Genomic DNA, 19,763 nt, shown 5'->3' on the forward strand with positions numbered 1-19,763 from the left:
CTGCCACTTACACTGTCATAGTCTCACGAGAACCATGGGGTTTTCCAAGGTGCACGTGCCGTGATGACGTCATGGGTCTGATGTCTAGGGGGATGTGTGTTTGTGTGTTCTCATGTTTAAGACTACTTCTCAGGGCAACGTCTCTTTGGGGTCCTGAATACTTTTAAGAGTGTAAAGGGATACTGCAACAAAAAATGGCTGCACAGACTGGTAACACTATGAAAAAATGACAAAGCGTTTGGGGAAATAGGGGGAAAATTCTGAAACAAACTCAGGGACCAAGGATCGAGGGGCATCAAGATGAGGGACTTCTAAATTAGACCAGGGTTATCCCTGAAAACTTACTTTGGCTCATTCAGCCTTATCATCACCCAAAGACATAGGAACCTACAGGGAAGGTAAAGGTCTCAAAAGAAGGGAGGGATTTATAGGTAAAGACAGGATACCACCATAATATAGTTTTTAAGAATACAGATTAAATGGCAAATATGGACTAATGGTGGAGATTTTTCACTACAAGGTCACCAAGAATTAGTTGCAATTTTTCCTTTTTAATGTTACTTATTTTTGAGAGAGAGAGCAAGCAAGCGCAAGCAAGCACAAGCAAGGGGGAAGAGGGAGGGCAGAGAGGGAGACACAGAATCGGAAGCAGGCTCCAGGCTCTGAGCTGTCAGCACAGAGCCCAACGCAGGGCTCGAACCCACGGACCGCGAGATTACGACCTGAGCCGAAGTCGGCCGCTTAACCAACTGAGCCACCCAGGTGCCCCTAATGTTACTTATTTTTAAGAGAGAGAGAGCAAGCGAGCACAAGCAAGGGGGAGAGGGAGGGCAGAGAGGGAGACACAGAATCGGAAGCAGGCTCCAGGCTCTGAGCTGTCAGCACAGAGTCCCATGCGAAACTCAAACTCCCAAACCAGGAGATCGTGACCTGAGCCAAAGTTGGTGCTTAACAAACTGAGCCACCCAGGCGCCCCAGTTGTACGTTTAATAACTGCTTTTAATAATTGAGTCAAAACATGTAACTTCATACGCTATCTAGTTATCCAAGGTTTTCAAACATGATCCCAAGTCCTTCAGGTTTTTAAATGGCTCCAATCTTTTGCCCAAGAAAAAAAATTCCCATCTGCTGAACATTTCACATTACAAGAGATGGTGCTGATGGAAGCACACGTACGTATAAAGGCAACTGAACAAACAGAAGCATCATTGTTAGTAAGAAACTGCCATCACAGTGTTCTGTATACCGTAGAAGAGATTTCAGATTCACTGGCAGCGATTATTTCTCTCTCTTCCCAAAGAAGAAAATGTTCTTTTTAATTGCCTTCCACGGTTTTTACAGGCATTTCCATTACGGAGTATAAATACCCAGGGCTGTCAAGTGCTCATACATTATTTGCAAATTATAGCTGTTATTTTAAACACAAATTAAGTAATCCCATGTATTCTATATGACAGGTTTACAATTGTTCACTGAGAATAATCACATAGGCCTTTATAAATATCGTCCATGTGTGACTCATCATATCATTACAGTGTTCATGTAAAACGAAGACCAGAGAAGTTTAGCTTTTTGTTCCTGATGCCAAAGGATTCCGTGTTATGAATGAACATAAGTGAGGTTGGCTGATGTTCCTTTTTTTTTCTTTTTCTCTTTCTTAATTGAATACAGTTGGTGCACAGCATTACATGAGTAGATGTGCAGCATGATGACTGGACACTCTTTACGTGATGCTGTGCTCACCGTACCTGTAGCTGCCATCTGTCACCACACGACACCATCACGGTACCATTGAATGTATTCCCTGTGCTGAGCCTTTCATCCCAGGGACTGACTCCTTCCATAACTGGATGTCTTTGTCTCCCTTTCCCCTTCACACCCAATTTTGCTCATCTCCTCACCCACTTCTCTCTGGCAACCATCAGTTTGTTATCTCTATTTATAGATCTGATTCTGTTTTTATTCATTTGCTCTGTATTTTAGATTCAACCTACGAGTGAAATCGTATGGTATTTGTCTTTTTCAGTCGGACCTCATTAGCATAATGCTCTCTCGGTCCATCCATGTTGTCTCAAGTGGGAAGACAGCATTTTTTTTTTCTGATTAAGTGATATTTTATTGTGTGTGTATACACAAACACACAGCCCACACCTTCTTTATCCTTCACCTATTGATGGACACCTGGGCTGTTTCCGTATCTTGGCTGATGTAAATAATGTTGCAATAAACACAGGGATGCATGTAACTTTTCAAATTAGTGTCTTTGTTCTCTTTTGGTAAAGAGCAGGTAGTGGAATTATCGGGTCATACAGTAATTCTATTTTTAATTTTTTATACACTGACATACCGTTGTCCACGGCACCTGCACACTCTATGTGGACTCAGGAAATTCTGAAAGTAAAAAGCATCGCCACCGTACTACCTGTATCATTTAGTGTAGTTACTCCTGACGTTTTGCACACACTATTTAAGAAATTCTCTTCTCCACAGGAAAATCATGCTAACAACCAGAATTCATTGCTCTTTCATCTCTCTTCCCCACAGATATTTCTAGAACTTCTCTTTCTAGAAACAAACCACAATTGCTGTCACCATCCAAATAGTGTGCATTCCGCAAGACCTAGATGACGAAATTCAGATTTATAATTTTTCAGACCAATCAGTTGCGCCGTAGGTGACAGGTGCCATGAGGCTATTTCAGCAACTGTCACCTTTATAGATACTTCACATCAACTTTTATCCTGTCAGAATCGTTATTCGTATATTTAATGTTTCAGAAGTTGCTATAGTTTTTTACAATAAGTTTTTTTAAAGAAAGGAAAGTCCTATGTACTAATTCCAAGATTTAGATACTTCCCATTGAGAGTCTCTTGCAAACCTACAGCGAGCAGCTTTGAGACACCCGAGAGTTTCCACAAGGTGGTCGGAGGAGGTTCCACGAAGGTGTACTTCTGTGCACAAGGACACCCTGTGACACAGAACACAGGCCTGCGGCCATCACGGGGGAATTAGCGGGACTTGGCCCTCGAGAGAAATGGCGGCTGTGTCGCTACCGCCATTGTGCTACTTGCATGGCACCTGAAAGACTGACCTGTTAGGGGCAAAGTGGCCCCTTGACAAACATTGGGAACCCCTGACTGGGAAGTCTGAAGGCAATGGGACCTAAGAGATGGAATAACACACACCCGTGTCGTCAATAGCACACAACACAGCGCAACTTGTACAGCAAACCCCGCAGCACCCCATGAAAATGAGAGAAAGACCAAAAGAAAAGAGACGCAGGAGGCTCGCCGCAAAGCTGGCTGCCATTTGCAGTCATTTGGAGGGAGCGTTCAGAAGTCTGCCGTGTAAGAACACAACCAAGGGACATGATCGAGGTCTTTCTCCACAGGAGTCTCAATAATTTTGAAGAGTAATATGCATTACACATTACGGGGGAGACTGGATTTTTTTATTCTCACCAAGGCTTTGACCGGAAGGGTAACAAAAGTGGTGGAGAGATGCATCTTTTTTTTTTTCCAGAATTAAATCTGATTCTGTTGCAATTCATTAAACATTTTCTAGGTCTTACATATTAGGGCAGATAATGGACAGTTGACACTACTGAAGACTCAGGCCAAAAGCTAGGTATCAGAGACAACTGCCCGATTCGAGAGGCCCCCATTGGCCAAAGATGAGACAATGTGTGCATCAGTAACAACAATGCTATAGCAGGTGAAGGCAGGAGGCATGACGTCAGGCTGACACTAACACATGTCTTAGTGCTCACATGTGGAGGATTCTAGAGAGCTGAAGCATTAATCACGAAAATAATATAGGTAAAGGATAAAACATCCTGTTTTGCCTTGAGATAAATGTATCCTGTGATAATAGTTGATGAGAAAAAAATCGTTTCTTGAAAAAAAAAGCGTTCTTGCTAATAAAGAAGGGATAAGAAAATTAGACGAAATTAGACCAAATTTAATCGATAATGAAATAAAACAGTAAGGAATGTCACGCAAAAATGTGGAACGTCACAGTAAGTCATGAAGCTAGCAACTGGACCCGTTTATCATTTTCACATCACAGCCAGAGAAACAGCCCAGGATTTATGTGAACTCCCAGTGCAAGTTACCAGTACCACAGAAGACCGATTCCTGAAGACAAGAAACTAAGAACGCTGAATCAGAATGATACTTCACTGATTTAGAGGCAAGATAGGGGCGTGGCTGTATCGCAGGCAAAACTCAGAATGCAGGGGACTCTATGGGACAAATCACTCAGTTCTCCTCCCCTCCCCAAATAAATTCCAAGTTTAATTGCTAGATCCGGGCCTTTGACAAATGTATTCACTCTTCCATTTCCTGATATGCTAAATTAAGGTTCTGAAACTTTGTGACATTCTGCATTATATTTCCCCACTTCCTTTTCTGTAAACAGTAGTGACTCTCAACCTGGGGTTCTGAATGCCTCATTTTCCCAAAATATTTGAAAACCCTGGCATTTGAATGCCAAAAAAAAGTAGCTACCTTATTCATTTTGTAATAATTTTAATTTGGTATGAAAACCTTTTTAAAACATGGCTCTATGGAGAAGATAATGTAATCAGGGCTAAAATCAGAGAGGGTAGTTTAGGTACAGAATACTTGACAACGTAACAATGTAAGAGTATGCATCACCATATGCAGTGCTTGAGATGAATACTGTCATTAATAAACACCCAGAATAAAGTTAATTTCTATGTAGGCCATCGGAGCCTTCAGGAAGTGGAATCCACCTGCTACTGGGTACCTGAGCTTGTCTCCAAGAACCGTGAGCCCTTTCTGCCACCTGCTCCAACTCCCAGGAAGGATACCAAAACCCAGAAGTACCGCTGGCTCCCTCTGTCCTTCCTCTAAACTTACAGACACGAGAGTCCGTGATCTCCCCTTCCGTCTGCCTCCAGGTGAGGCCTGGGGTTGGAGGCACCATCTTGCTAACAGCTGGAGGAAAAGACAGCTGGGACTTGAAAGCAAACAGATCATCAATGTTAGTTGTGTTCGTGGGTTGGGAGATTAGCAGGGGACAAAAAGGGCGGAAGATTGTGTGGTATCCCAAAATCTGCGAAAGAGTTTTCTCTTTCCTGGGTGATTCACACACTGATGGCTATTAGCAGTTGGCCCTGCATAGTGATAATGGATAGTAACTTGCTGTTGGTAATCAAGCAATTTTAAATAGACAAATCAAGAGCAAAGCATTAATAGTAGTTTTGAAAGACTGGAGAGATCAAACAGGAAACAAACTGTTATTATAGTTGTCTGGGCCAGTTATGAAAGAAAATTATGAAGTGTAAATATATTTCTTCTCTAAATTAGAACAAAAACAAGTTTGGAAAATGAGCTATGCTCCAAACACAGCCTCTCTCAAGCTCAGAAAGAGGGTCCGATAGCACCTCACCACAGAGGTTTAAATCTTCACCGTGGTCAAGAATCTGCAGAGGAGTATTAGAAAAGCAGATCTCAGGCCTCCATGCCCCCCCCCTAATTTTATGACTCAGTGACGATCGGCCAGGGCTCCTGTTTGCTCATCCACGCACTGAAATGTTAGAAATACATTTCTATTCTCTAGAACAGGGTTTCCTAACCCCAGCACTATTGACATTTTGCCCAGACAAGTGTGGTTGTGGGCAGGCGGCCCAGGTACTGCCGAGGGTTTATCCACAGCCACAGCTTCACCGACGATGTGCTCACAGCCACCCCCCAACCCCAACAGTCATGAGCTGTAACAGCCAAACATCTACCCACACGTGGCCTGGTCTCCCCTGGGGTGGAGTTTTCCAATCGAGAATCTCAAAAAAAAAAAGTTTTAAGATAGAATGTGTTATTGTAGAAAAATAAAACAAGGAACAGAGTCTCAAAAAATAAAATAAAATCTCAGAAGAAAAATGAAAAATGGAAGAGTGGGCTGGGGGAAGAGAACTATGGCTCCGTTGGAGCCAGTTGGTGGATACCATCCTTCTCACTCAGGAGGTTATTTAGGCATGAAGAGCTGCCTGTCACCCCACAGAACGGAGGGATCGAGACCAGGGTTGGGAGCACAGAGCTGCTTTCCTGGCCTCACACTCCGTCCAAAGGCCTGCTGTGTTGCCCCTTCTCCAGGCTCCCACAGGCCAGGCTCATGAAGCCAGGGTCCTCTCCTCAGTCACATGAGACTCATCGGCAGACTTTCTGCATTTTCTCTTCTTCTTCCTCTGCCCTTCTCTACTCCACTCCCTCACCAATCTCCTGAGACAGAAAAACAAAAACAAACCTTCTCTCCTATGGTTGAAACTGCAGAATATAAAATTAACAAGTGGAAGTGACAGGCAGTCCCGTTTCTCCTGGGAAATTCACTCACCCTCCGGTGAATGAGAGAAAAGAGCCCACAAGAACATAAAACAAACGTAGAGAGGTAGAGAGTTGGTGTATCATTAATTACTCTTGGAACTGGCTGATTAAAAGGCCATGCCATAAGGCTACTTCTTCTGAAATCCTGGTCTTCACAGGACCTTGTATTCTATGATCCAAATTATTCCATTTAGCCCAAGCTAGACATGGGATGCCAACACGAGATGAAACACAACATTTCCCAAGACAAACAATAACACCACAGAACGTACCTATTTTGAGAGCAGACGCTATAGCATATTGAAGAGGAAAACGAGAGAGGCCCCGTGAGATAGAATCTGGTACTTATACAGGGGAAAAAAGAGTGACTTTTGCCATTTAGTGATACACAAGTGTCAGTACAGAAATGACACCTTGAGCACAGAACTGAAGACTGTTACAGCCCATTCATTCCTTCTTCCAGTGTGTAACTGCACCGTGAGAAAGGATGGTCTGAGAGGACTGGACATTCATTACAATGACAGATTAGAATGATGGGTCCTTAGCAAGAGATACTGTCCCATATGAGCTCATCTAACCTGAAAAAAACAAACCTTAAACAGGGTGAAAAAGGCATCCAAAGGCATTAATAGACTGCCCAGGTATCGGTGTCCGGTAATACATCAGCCAGCTCATAGGGTCTGATCCTTCTAGCATTTATCATGAACTTTGATAAAGATGCAGAAGGTGCACTGATCACATTTTCCAGGGACCGGAAGGTGAGGAACATGAATGAAATAATGTACTCAGCACATCCTACATTTGACCAAGGAGCCAGCACAGCCAGTGCTGGACAGTGAACTGCAGCTCTATACACGGGAACCTGCACAAACACGACTCTCGCTTCCATCAACCTGAAGCACAATGAGACACAATGAATAAACATATAAATATATAAATGTATACACAAAGGAGGTGAGAGACCTCCGCTAATCAGATCACATCAAGGGTTTTATAAATAGTCCTAGCTCACAAATGAACAACAACAATGATCAACAGAACTCATCCGGAACACGATACACAAAACTGCCAACTGTTTTTGAAGCCATTTTATATGAGGAATGGCTGACAATCTGAACTAGAAAATAGGAATCTGGGACTTGTCAGCTTCTAGTTTATGAACTGATTTTCCACTTGTATTGATTTTTACCTAGAGGTGAGGAAAGAAACTTGAGTCCATACAAAGAACTACAGAGAGGAACAACTAGTAAGTCAAGTGTTCTATAACTATTTTCCCCACTTTGGCTATGGAGGGAGCTCTTTCACCAGCGAAATCTTACCCAGAAAACACACAAAGGGGCACCTGGGTGGGTCAGTAGGTTAAATATCCGACTTCAGCTCAGCTCACGGTCTCACCATTTGCGGCTTTGAACCGCATGTCGGGCTCTGGGCTGACAGCACAGAGCCTGCCTGGGGTTCTCTGCCCTCCTGTCTTTCTCTCTCTCTCAAAAACAACCAACCCCCTTCCCCACCAAATACAGTTCTTTTTTGTTAAACAGAAAGATGAAAGAACTGGCCCCCATCCACACAACAGATTATCGTACAAAAGCAATTCATAACCTGAATTGTTTTCTCTCCCATATAGCATTAAGAAATGAACATTTAAATTTTTTTTAACTTTCATTTATTATTGAGAGAGAGAGAAAGACAGACAAAGACAGAGCATGAAAAGGGGAGAGGCAGAGAGAGGAGGAGACACAGAATCCAAAGCAGGCTCCAGGCTCCAAGCTGTCATCACAGAGCCCAGTGCAGGGCTCGAACTCACAAACCGCGAGATCATGACCCGAGCCAAAGTCGGACGCTCAACCGACTGAGCCACCCAGGCGCCCCTTAAGAAATGAACGTTTAAATGGTAAAAAGAAAAAAAAAAAAGCATAGTATTACATGTATACAGTGTGCACACATACGCACATTGTGTATACATATATATGCATACCTATTATACCCGTATTTATATATATAATATGTATTTATCATTCTGTATGTGTATACTAATATACGAAGAATATGTATTTCATATGCTTTATATATTTTATAGGCGGTATTTTTACAGCTACTGGTAGAATGGCCAGAAGACCATGTAACCTGGTTTATACCTGTAGCACTGGGGCAATTATTTTCATGTCTCCTACACTCTCAAAAACCATCCTGGTTTAGATGGTAAAGTGACCATCACCTTGTGATGGGAATAATCGTGTCATACTGGTCTCTTCTCAGCTGGCATGTGCTACGTTTCAGGATATACACCACGCTCCTAGAAAACTTCCTGCTTTTCATGCAAAACTTCATCCGCATGGCACCAATAGGGTCATTTGTAATAAAACATGAACGTTAACAGAATACACTGTATATAACAAATCTCCTATCTACTATTGTTTTCTTTCCAAGAATCAAGGATATCATTTAATGAAGAGTTAAATCAAAATATCAAGAATCTTATTGTCCCGAGTAGAGAAATAAAAGTGAACAGATTTTATATATTTTATGGACAATAACATGGAACCTGATGATCAATCTATGGAATTTTGTTTCAGGCAAATGTTAATAAACATTTATATTTCTCAAAATAAAAAAAATAAGATTTTTCTGTGCCTGATTTGATAAGTCTGATGAACCAATGATTCTCAAATAAATCACATATAGGCAGACTACTGCTTCCTACATACCCCAGTATTTCAAAATTTATGCAATTTTCAATCTCATTTTCTCTTTTGTTTTTCTCTATGGTGGGGCTTCATTGGCCTTCTATTCACCTTTAATTCCTTTTTTTTTTCCATCACATCCAGTCTTTTAATAATAAGTTTAACCAACCAAATAGTGAAGGTTTATTACTTTAATAGTCCACATTAGGATATCATACCCTCAGTACAAAATCAAGTTCTTACGTGTATTTTTAAAGGCCTTATGTTTGATGCATAAAGGCTGCTGTAATTCTCTCCTGCCCTGTGATCAACAGTATCTATCCATCCATCCATCCAATGTATGGACTCTCCGTGAAAATGAGTACAATGCGATCCTGTCTATGAAAACCTGGCAGCACCTACGTTTATGGAAATCAGGCACGGTTACACTCAATGAGAGATTGGGATCACATGAAATGAATATTTGAATGAGAATGTTTACCAAACTAATATCATAATAAAAACGTGTTCGTTAAATGGAAAATATTCAATAAAACTATTCTAAGTGCTTTGCATGTACCAATTTGAATAATCATCTTAAAAGGTTATATTTATTATTATTCACATTTTGCAGATAACCAGACCGTTCTGTTTGGACTAAAATAACATACGTTAGCAACCAGATTTGAAGAAGATAGGTTAGTAGAATAGATTCGGACATCAGCCAAGCGAGAAAATAAATAGGTCAAGAAAGTCAATCTTGTCCCTTTAACATATATCATACGTACACGTTATATATATAACGTATATATATCATATATACACATTATATATGTTATATATCATATATACACACTTTGTATGTTATATATCATATATATACATTACGTATATGTATATTGTACATATTATATATAAATTTTATATGATATATATGTAAATAATCTATCTCTTCTGAATGGCAGAGGCAAAATATTTTTAGTCGTATTCTTATTTAAGTGGTTCGTTTCCACCACTCTTGCGTGGTGAATGACCTATGAGACTACATCCATTTTCTTCTTTAAATTTGTTTATGGTTATTTGGAGATTAGTAAAATCGGTAATTATTGAAATTATCCGAATCATCTGTACATTATATAGGAGCACATAAAAGTATAAAGTATTTAACTGAAAGAACAATCTGTTTTGCTTTGTCTGCTTTTCCAAACTGGAAAGAATTGGAGAAATTGTGTAAGGCCACAGAAACACCTCATGATGACAGAAGCCTACAGACCCCCTAAGCCCGACCCACTTGCAGAGTAACGTTAACTTTGTGTGCTTTCAATACCTCACTGGGCTCTGCGATTTTTCGCCATGGTGATTTTGGCAGGACAGGACCCAGAAGCAGCCTTTCTCCGGGGCTTGCAACACGATGGACCCGGTAAAACCTACCCCAGGGACTCACAGATGCTGCTTTGAAAAGAGGCTCTGAGAAGAAGTAATCTGAGGGGGACAGATCTGTGGCAGCCAGGAAGAGGCAAGGTGGCGTTCTGTCCCGGCAGCAGCAAGGACTTGGACGGTGCTCCGGTCCGGGAAGGAGGCAGGACCACAGGGCTGCCGGTGGCTTCCACGAAGGCCTAGTCCTTGTCCCCCGCTGCGTCTCCTGCTCCGGTTTCCCGAGCTCCAAAGCGGCCTGGGCAGGCCAGGTGCACAGCAGGGCCAAGGCCCAAGCGGGAGACACGCTGCCTTTTGGGGGCAGCGCGGTCCCTGCGGGCAAAGGTGGGAGGGCGTGATCCAGAACCACAGCCGTCTCTCAGGGACAAGTCCTTGTGGGCACAGCCAGTGACTTAGGAAAGTAAGGAATGAAGGACATATTATTCAGCTCCAGGAGGCTGAAGGCCACATCCTCTGCGATCCTGAGAAAGAAATACGTTGAACACCATCTCAAACAAAAAACATTTCACTCCAGGGTTAATTCAGGATAGAAGCTGGAGTTGAAGTGACCACCGCTTTAGAGACCGGCATGGATTTCCTCATGCTCCTCTCCGTCCGTCCAGTTCCCCCTCCTCCAACAGACATCGTGTGCTGTTAACTGGAGCTTTCTCTGCCCCTCTGACCCATTAGCTCTTCCCACAGCACCTCGAGCTGTTCTCTCGAGATAACGACCTTCGTGGCTCTGGTCCCAAATATAACTGGCGAGATCCATGCAGTCCTCGGGTCAAATCGCTGAAAAAGAGGTCTGTGTGATTCAGCTCATCTTCTTTAGAAACATCGAGGGCCTGAAGCGTTCGGTCCCCATACAGTCCGTGAACCGGCAGGTGCTGGGGCAGGGGCTCGCCCTCTCCAGCCCGCATGGGCAGGAGAGAAAAGCGTTTACGTGGTTCAAACACCTGTTCCTTGCTTCGTTCAAGCAAATGTCGTGACCCAGTCATGTTCTTTGCGCACTTACTGAAAGAGTTAGCAAAGCCAGATAGGACTCCCAGCCGGCAGGAAGCTCACTCTGGCAACAAAAGTAACCAGACGCTACGAGCCCGATGTACTGAACGTTATGCGGTCGGGATCGCAGGGAAGAATAAAGTACTGACGGGACATAAAGAGGAGGGGGTAAGTTTGCCCCAGGGTGGACAGGGAGACGTTCACTGAAAAGTGACACTTGAGTACACACTTGAGAAACAAAGCGAGCCAACAAGGAAGGCACGGGCGGGAAAGCTGTCCAGCAGGAGGGTTCGGAGGAAACGTGTCTGGAGAAGCTCAAGGAGCCCCCACGTGTGAACGTGGGGAGCCCGGCAGAGACGGCCCACGACAAGGCGTCAGTAGACCGTCGTCCTTATCTGGGTTTCTTTCCAGAGTGACAGAGACGCCAGGGGGTGTCACACGAAGGAGCGACGCGATTTTCGATACGGCGTTGTGGATCAAGTGCAGGAGTTCGGGGCAGAGCAGAGAAAATTAGGAGTCTGTCGAAATAATGCCTGGGAGAGCTGACGAGGAGTAGGCCCGGGCGAGAGGATGCGCCCGGGGTACTTCGGAGGTCGGCTCGAGAAGCCGTGGGGATGGACTGAGCAGGGGAGGCGGCAGAGGGAAGATCCTGAGGGTCCCTCAAAGCAGGCGCCGGCCGGGGCGACCGGCCACAACGGGGCGGGCAGGTGCACAGCGAGCCACCAGCAGCCCCATGGCAAGGAAACAGAGAGAGACGGGCAGAGACATCTCCAGGCGGCTCAGCGTGGAGATGGGGTGTCAAGGTCTCAGGCTGGAGGAGACCATCAGGGGATGCACGTGCCACACAGAGCATGTCCACACCGCTCACACAGACACCTGAGCAGAGAGAAGCTGGGCTTGGAAGGTGATAGGTGACGATGGGTGACAGCAGAGTGAGCCTCCAGTGACCCTCGTCTCCAACCTTCTAAGACTCTGAACAAATGCTTTCTGGATTACCATTTATTCCAGAAATGATTAAGAATTCCTTGTATATGCCTACCCCGTATCTCATTCGGTTGATCTGCAGTATTTCATTACCGTTTGCCACCAACGACTCCCATCCAGCAACGACTCCCCTCCAGCACATATCCTACAGCCTCCACACCTTCCTGTGCTTCCTGACGAGTGGGAAGCAGCCGCTCTGTCGGGAGTGTGTGCTGTCTTTCATCCCCAGTATGCTCGTCCTCACTGAGATACCTGAACCACCCCCAGTGGTTTCATGGCCAGGCTTGATCTGCTCCTATCTTCAAGACCAAGATCTCTTCACAAGGACCACAGGCATCCTCCTCCTCTCCCCTGGTCCATTGTTCATAGAATGTCCTCCTACATCTTTTTAATCAAATAATGTCTTCACGATTCTGTGCCACACTATTTTTTTATATTTTTTAAAATTTATTTTTGACAGAGAGAGTGCAAGCATGAGCAGGGGAGGGGCAGAGAGAGAGAGAGGGAGACACAGAATCCGAAGCGGGCTCCAAGCTCCAAGCTGTTAGCACGGAGCCCGACGCAGGGCTCGAACTCATGAACTGTGAGATCACGACCTGGGCCGAAGTCAGACACTTAACCAACTGAGCCACCCAGGCGCCCCTTTTTATTTTCAGACAGCAGAGGAGGCGCAGCGAGAGGGAGACAGAGAATCCCAGGCAGGCTGTGTGCTGTCAGCACGGAGCCCTACATGGGGCTCGATCTCAAGAACCAGGAGATCAGGACCTGAGCTGAAACCAAGAGTTGGACCGACTGAGCCACCCAGGTGCTCCTGTGCCACACTATTATGAATATGGTGATGCTATATGTGTAGATTATTATGCCCATGATAAAACATACTAGGATAATTCTAGTTTTAATTTTTTGAGGAACCTTCACACACTACAAGGAATTTATCCAAAGGATACAGGAGTGCTGTTTCAAAGGGGCACATGTGCCCCAGTGCTTACAACAGCATTTTCAACAATAGCCAAATTATGGAAAGAGCCCAAATGTATGTCCATCAACTGATGAACAGATAAAGACGATGTGGTTTACGTACACAATGAAATACTACTTGGCAATGAGAAAGAATGAAATCCTGCCATTTGCAGCAACATGAATGGAACTGGAGGGTATTATGCTGAGCAACGTAAGTCAGAGAAAGACAGGTATCCTATGTTTTCACTCAGATGTGGAACCTGAGAAACTTACCAGAAGACCATGGGGGAGGAGAAGGAGAAAAACAGTTTCAATAAGAGAGGGAGGCAAACCATAAGAGACAAATACAGAGAACAAACTGAGGGTTGATGGGGGCGGGGCAGGGGAAAATGGGTGATGGGCACTGAGGAGGGTACCTGTTGAGATGAGCACTGGGTATTGTAGGTAAGTGATGACTCATGGGCAACCCTCCCCCCAAAACCAAGAGCACGCTGTATACGCTGTACGTTAGCCAACTTGACAATAGATTACCTATAAAAAAAACCATACCAAGAGCCAGCATATTCCTCTGCAGTGCCCAGAAGTGGATTGCTGTTTCAACACTGCAAGTGGACCTCAGTGTCTGGGGCTGCCACATACCAGTTCAAGGCTCCCAGAGCGCCATCCATCATCACACTCCGTAAAATGAGAGGTGAACCATTTTACTGTGAGAATAACCATATAACACCACTTCAGAGCCCTAAGCCAGAGTTGAACTATGGCAATTCCTACACCTCCTTGTCAGTCCTGCACTCTATAAATCGTACTTAGATCATTTCAGAGACCATCCAGCTATAATTTACACTGCCTTCAACACTCCTAGGTGGAAAAATCAAAGTTTTTTTTCCAATTCTTATTTTATTTGCAATGGTAAACTGTGTACAAGACTGTTTTCTTGTTCCATGATGCGTTTTCTTTTGTTGAAGATACTGCTTTCTATAATAGCTTAGTTGGCCTTTAGAAGGTATTTTATTTTTCTATTTTCTTATACAGTCTGGTGGAGAAACATTCAAAATTTAGAGAAGATGTTTCTTTTCAGATTATACACAAATGCAGGTCAGAATCATTGTATTTGTCATACTGTGGGGGTTTTTGTTGTATTGATACAAAAATACAGTGGTGCCTGTTCTGTCCCCTGCAGATGAGATCAGTAGGCATTAGAGGACACACCGTCATTAACCTACAAATAGATACTGATAAGAAAGCACGGTCCTAGAAAACCAGACTTAAGACTACTTCATCAACAGTCCCTACAAGGGAAAAAACAACCCAACTCTAATGCCAGCCTAACAAACCTTGGCTAAAATAACAAATAACCTGCTATTTTTGACGCTTAACGGTACACCACAGCCCATTTGTCATCTAACCCACACCAATGAAACATACAAATGCTTATATAGTAGAGGTAACTAATGTCCCCAATCAAAGATCTAAACAGTTGTGGACATGAAAAGTATCGAAGACAAATGAGCGGATCTGGCAGTTCCAAATAGAGAAATGTTGTGTTTTTATGCATCGTGATGGAGAATAAACGCTCGGTTTGCTACTAGCCTGTGTCTGAGCCATGGTCTTCTGGAAGGAGAGTCTGTTGCAGTCAGGAACACAGGAAGTAAGAATTCAGTTCTGTAGTGGACTGTGTTGACTTTCTTCCTAGGATCAACTCTTCTTCCCATCCTTTCTAACAGACTCCGCTTTTAATTTGAGGCTGAGGCAGAAAAGTTGATCCTGTTATATACACAAGATTAAAGCAGAGTCCACAGATGAAACCACATGCATCAGCCTGAACAACTCGGCGTTGAGCAGGTGGTCAAGCTGAGAACATTGAATCTCAGGAGGTTTGCAGTGAATGCAGGGAAAAAAGAAAAAAAAAAAAAAAAAAAGAAACATACTTCTGAACCATTATGGCATGCGTTAAATCAAGCCCAGTTTTCCCCATTGTAGATTTCTCTAACTCTGGCATCAGCAAATTTATATTTTAGTGTAAGTCAGTATAAGTAGGACATTATCTGCCTTGCAAACAAGAACATCTGAACAGATGTAGGTCCACCCTGCCTGTTTGTGGTCCTCTGGGCAGGTTCTAGGGTAGGGAGAGCCAAGGACAAGTTGATAAGTTAGACAGACTGATAGGTTATCAGAACCTGCAAGGAGGCTGGAAAGAGTGACATTTCTCCATTTAGGAAAGCTGAAGGAGGTAGGTCTACCTAAGGAAATGCAAGTGATAACAGTATGTGGAAGACAGCCTGCCAAAGTAGGCCAAGGACTAACGAACTGTTAGGTTTTACTTCATAGACAGTTAACCTTGGCCAGTGCAGTTTCTGCCATCATAGTCTCCTGAAATGGATAAATAAAAATTAATCACTGATGGCTTAAGCAATTCTATATTAATACACACACACAGTAGGCTATATGTTATACTCTTTTTAGGACAAAATTAATGGGTTAGCCAGCCCCACTTGTATGCTCCAACAACAGGCTACCATACCTTTCTGTTCATATAAATCCATTATTCTTGGGTGCTAAAGATATCCCCACTTGGCATTGTTATAAATAATAGCTTCATTGGAAGTTCTTGCACAACAAACACACTTAATCTGCATCTGATTACCCCTCTGGCAAATTTGTATACATGAAATTAAATAGACAGATATTTAATTTTAAATAAATCTACTCAAACACTCACCAACACTAGAATTGTTAAATGTTTTAAAAATCTGAAAGATCAAAATTTATTTCTATCTTCCTTTTATTTTCCCTAGTCGAAAAAAGAACTTTGATTCATAATAGTATATAATAACTGAATTATAAGCCTAAGTCAAACAGATCTTTGGAGTCCAAATTGAAATTTTTGATAATGAATAATACCAGGGTGCTCATTTCAAATACCGAAGTTCCTAAGGGAGTTCTAAAAAAATGTAATTGCACAATTACTATTTGGGCCAATAGGCCATGTTTAGGACTAGTGACTTCCCTGCATCTGCTACTGTCCTGTGCTGTCCAATATAATAGAAATGTGGATATTTAAACGCAAAATCTAATTCCTCAGTTGCACTAGCCACGCTAGTGAAGTGCTTAACAGACCTTCTCTCCTAGTGGCCACTTACTATATTAGGCAGCAGAAACCTAGATTATTTGCACCACTGGAGAGTGCTGACCCAGGGATTTGTGTTTAAAAAACACTTAGCTTACCAGTTTTTTTCCTTCTGTATTCAACTCTTTCATGTCTCAAGAAAAACAGTGATGGAAGCCCTGATGCTTCTAGGACAGTAGGATTTGGTAAAGTACAAAACAAACATCTGTTCCTGTAGAGCTCACATCAAATGGATGAGAAAGTGAACACAGAGGGGATGTTTTAAGGTGGGAAGTGCTTGGAAGAGGCAGGTGATAGGAAGGAATGTAGAAACGGGCATATTAGAGAAGCAGAAGAGGATTATCTTGGGTGGAGAGACTCCACCCAATGGAAGGAGAAACTCTCTGGGAATGTTCAGAAACAGAATACTCTGTGCAGAGAGAACAGTAACTACAAAGGTATTGGGTCAAGGAAGAGCGATACACCCCGTTTGACTGGCAGGAAAGAGGGATCCAGGGGCCAGATTATGTCCATGTCAGTCTCTGAAGTCCTGGTCAGGATTCTGGATTCTGTACTGAAAGTCACCAGAGAGTACTGAGCACAAAGTAAGTGCCATAATGAGATTGACGTTTTTGACAGCACTGCTCCCTGGTGTGGCGATGGGACACGGCCAGGGGCAGGGGGGTGTAGGAAGGAAAGGACAGGGAGACGGGAGAGATACCTGGACAGGAGGTTTGGGGAGACATGGTGCCGGCCTAGACCAATGTGGAGGCAAGGGAGGTCAAGAGAAATGAAGACTTAAGAATAGTGCATGCTGTCTATCTTGATTGTATCTCCTATCTGTCTACTCGAGTTTTGGGGCCTTCAAGATAGCGCCCGAGGTTTACATTGTGCCCCATTATCTCTGCTGAGCTGCAGAGTCCCAGCATTCTCTCTTCTGGACTTATGGCCGGGACTAGAAGACCTTGCCGAGTCTCAGAGGCACTGGACCACAGGAAAGTCATTTCAAAACCTACGTTCGCAGCTTCACATCATTAGCAGTTTCAAGAAAAGCACGGTCTTCACGTCTTTTCTCATAAAAACAATTTTCCAGTCACACTGGTACACACTTCTTCATACCCTTTATCTTAACGGTCATTTTTCTTCAGCCAATTACAAAGGACTGCTTGCTGGCACTCTGGTTTTTCACAGCAGTTACCTCAGATGCATCGACAGATACCATGTTCTACTCTCCGGCTTTCTTGGTATTGGTGAATTCAATGAGAAGTCAAATACTCAGGAGAGATACTATGAAACAGTTCACGAACAGAACATCTGAGCAAATACGCAGAGTTAAATGCTCCAACACTTAATCTTCTGTTAGTAATACCAGAAGTTGTTGGATTCTACCAACTGGCTATTTATCAATTGTTTAAAAATAGATCATAACATTTCCAATTTAATCCATTTTGAAATTCAATGGTCCTTAAGGTATGCTTTTCCCTTCTATTTTACCACGTATCAGACAACTTTAAGTCGACCTACATGTGGCTTTTCCTATCGAGGTTCCTCCTAATAGTGTTTTGCATGTTCTGAACTGTTCCTACATTTGAAACAGCTATTTTTTTTTTAATTCACACCGCCTGTTTTGTGTGACTCTTGTATGCATTCTTTTCCCACAAGACAACAAGTAAGTCTTCCCTACGGATTCAACATCAATCCTCTTTCTTTTCTATTCTGTTAAAATTTCATCTCTGAAATCCCTCTTTTGTCTCAAATTCAAACCCAGCCTCTTAAGTCTTTTTATTGACACCATTTACTTCCTTTCTCCACTGACCACAAACTGTATCTGAGAAACTTTTATATCCTCTTGCTTTCTGACCGTCATTTTTACCCTGACCATCCTGTCATACACTGTCCCCAAATCTGTGCTGCTTTTTGTCTTTCAAAGAACAAACAGTTCACTTTCAAAGAGCACTGACACTGTGCTCTTATGTGATTTAATCTTCCCCCAAGGCTCAAGTATCTGCATGCTCGTGGGTGCTGAGTCTCATGCTCCCTCTTCAAAACGTTCTATTCTATAAATGTTGTTCTAATTACCAAAAAAAAAAAAAAAAAAAAAAAAGAAGAAGAATAGTTATAAATGTTGAGGGGCGCCTGGGTGGCTCAGTCGGTTAAGCGTCCGACTTGAGCTCAGGTCACGATCTCGCGGTTTGTGAGTTCAAGCCCCGCGTCGGGCTCTGGGCTGATGGCTCAGAGCCTGGCGCCTGCTACCGATTCTGTGTCTCCCTCTCTCTCTGCCCCTCCCCCGTTCATGCTCTGTCTCTCTCTGTCCCAAAAATAAACAAACGTTGAAAAAAATTTTAAAAAAATAAAATAAAATAAATGTTGAGAGGCCTCTATGTGCCAGATGCAGTGCTAGTAAGGGTTTTCCCCCATACTAATTCTGTTCATTTTATGCCCAAATCTTTGATTCCTCTTTATCCAAGAGAGACTGTTGGGGCTGAAAAAAATATAGTTGCTCAAGTTTAGAGCGCTACAAACCTGTCACAGAGCAACTCTGCTCCTATGTACAGAACATTGAAAAACAAAACAGAAAAAAGCATCTGTACATTCCAAGAATAAAGAAACTGCATTTGTAATAGCCAAATAATATGTATGTCCTTCAACTGGAGAACAAATCATGGTGCGTATGATAAAATATTCTTCAAACAAGATAGAGGAATATATTAGCGACACATGCAAAAACATGAATGAATTTCAGAAACTCCATGTTAAATGAAAGAGTATAAATTTTAATGTTCCATTTTCAGGAGTTTCAATAAAAGGCGAATCTACTGTGATAGAGAGCAGAAGCTACTGATTTCTGGGGGGTGGGAATGGCCAGAAAGAGGTGGTGAAAATGTTATATATCTGGATTGCTATAGCAGTAACATGAGTATATAAATTCATACAAACTTATTAACTGGATGTTTAAAATCTGTGCATGTCACAGTGCTTTAATTTTACCTAATAAAAAGTCTTGTAAGTATTATTCACTTAAAAATGCAATTGACCTCTTTATTACTTAGGATTGAGCTGAGGATTAAATTATTCTAGTTAGGCAAACGTAAACCTAATTAGGATAAATAAGCATGATGATACTGAACATATATTATCAACTAACATAAAAGATTCCTACGTAAAGTTGAAGGTACTTCAAGTTGAAGAAAAAGGAAGTGAGAATCAAAATACACTCTTTAATCTTTGCATTTTAATGGAATATTTTGTGAGTGTTTCCTCGTTGGTGGGTTTCTATTTATCTTTGCTTCTTTA

This window comes from Acinonyx jubatus, chromosome D2, assembly GCF_027475565.1.
Source record: "Acinonyx jubatus isolate Ajub_Pintada_27869175 chromosome D2, VMU_Ajub_asm_v1.0, whole genome shotgun sequence".
NCBI classification, from domain to species: domain Eukaryota; kingdom Metazoa; phylum Chordata; class Mammalia; order Carnivora; family Felidae; genus Acinonyx; species Acinonyx jubatus.